Source organism: Pelodiscus sinensis, chromosome 26 (assembly GCF_049634645.1).
Source record: "Pelodiscus sinensis isolate JC-2024 chromosome 26, ASM4963464v1, whole genome shotgun sequence".
Taxonomy (NCBI): Eukaryota; Metazoa; Chordata; order Testudines; family Trionychidae; genus Pelodiscus; species Pelodiscus sinensis.
Window position 1 is genome coordinate 18568056 of NC_134736.1, and position 1887 is coordinate 18569942.

The following is a 1887-nucleotide window of genomic DNA, read 5'->3' on the forward strand; positions in this document are numbered from 1 at the left end:
TTGGTGGCCAGGCTGGCAGCCATGCGGCTGTAGACGGCCACGTTCCTGTGGCTAGTGCGGAGATCGTGGACATTGGAGGCTTCCCCCCAAACCTCGATGAGGTCCACGATCTCCGCACTAGACCAGGCGGGCACCTGCCTCTTGCAGCCCTGGGCACGCTCCTGGGAGCCGCCAGCCTGGTCCTGGGAAGAGGGGGAGGGCTGGGTGGCAGTGGGTGGCTGGCTCATTCCATGCCACGTGCAGGGTCTGCTGGCTCGGTGGTGGCAGGCTTGCAACTGGCATGAGCACCGTAGCCAGACCATGCCCCTTTAAGGGCACCGGGGCCGGGAGGGGGGCAGAAGAGTTTCGCTGGTTGTGTCCAGAGTGGCCACCAGGGCAAGCCGGGGAGGGCTAGCCTCCCACTAGTTCGAATTAAGTGGCTACACAGCCCTTAATTGGAACTGCTTAATTCGAACTAGGCGTTAGTCCTCGTAGAATGAGGTTTACCTAGTTCGGATTAAGCGCTCCGCTAGTTCGAATTAAGTTCAAACTAGCGGTTTGTATGTGTAGCGCCTATGAAAGTTAATTCGAACTAATGGCTGTTAGTTCAAATTAACTTTGTAGTGTAGACAGACCCTTAGATACTTCGCACGCTTTGGTTCATGTAATGTAAATAGACACAACTTCAGATTCCATGCACTCCAGTATGGAAAATAAATCTTTCAAATGTTAAATGTAGACTGGTCCATCTCGTACATAGGGGCAGGCTTATAGCAAACCACAGATCTGAACAAAGCAACAGTTTGAGGAGATTTGGATCCATCTCTCAGTTTTCCAATTGGCTTTTATGTCTTTACAAAGCCACTCCCCGTCTATGCATCTCTGAATTCTAAAGAAGTCTAGATTAGCAGTGGTCTGTGGTTTCACAGCTTGCAGCCACCTCCTCACATAGGTTGTCCTTACTCGGTGGGTTACCTTACTTGCAAATAGTCCCATTGCATTCAGTAAGTAGTATGCTGCTGGAGATATGGTCAACATTTTCAAAACTTACTTGGCTTCTGGTCCCTCAATATTCTGAGGCACCTTAAAATAGACCTGATTTTTAAATAGCGTTGAGCACCCGCCCTCTGAACATCAGACCTCTTTAGGGTGTCTCAGTTTTGGGACTCAGAAATGGAGAAATAGTTAAGGCATTAACTACTTGGAGACATTCCTAATGACCTGTCATCTCTGAAAGAATCAGCCACAATCTCTCAGCTGAGACATAAAAATGAAAGCTGTGAATATGTGTAGCCCTTAAAAGTTCCACAATTCTCTCTATAGGAAATGAGGTGCTAACTCCTTGTCCCATTCTGTTTGTAATTTGAATGATCACGTGCTGCCTTTACTGACCCACTGATTTCAAGGGGGTTGTTTAAATGTACGACACAGTTCAATGCTTAATGTTATGGGGAAGGAACTGATCCAGAATGTACTGATATCCATAGGGCCCTTTCATTTACTTGAAGGGGCACAGAATCAGGCTTTTGTGGGTTTTTTAATTAACAACAAATTGATAGAGTAAATAGAATTATCGCAAAACATAATTTGTGGGTGGGGAAAACCAAATAGGCTTAAATAAGATAAGACCCTTCCTCTCTACGTGCTAAACCTCATAAAAGACTTGATACTTAGTTGATTTTGGCTTTGGCTTTTATACCATCTCTGCACTTCTGAATGCCAGTCAGGAGAAGTTGAAATTTTAATGCACCACAGGGAAGGCTCTCCTTGCTGTATTTCCTGTTTGTCCAGAACAGGAAATACTTGGAACCACAAGATTTCAAACCCAATTTAGCAGAAATAAAAGATTTGGCTAGTTTAGCTATGTTTTGGCTAGAACACTGAACTATCTAAATTGGATCCAAATCC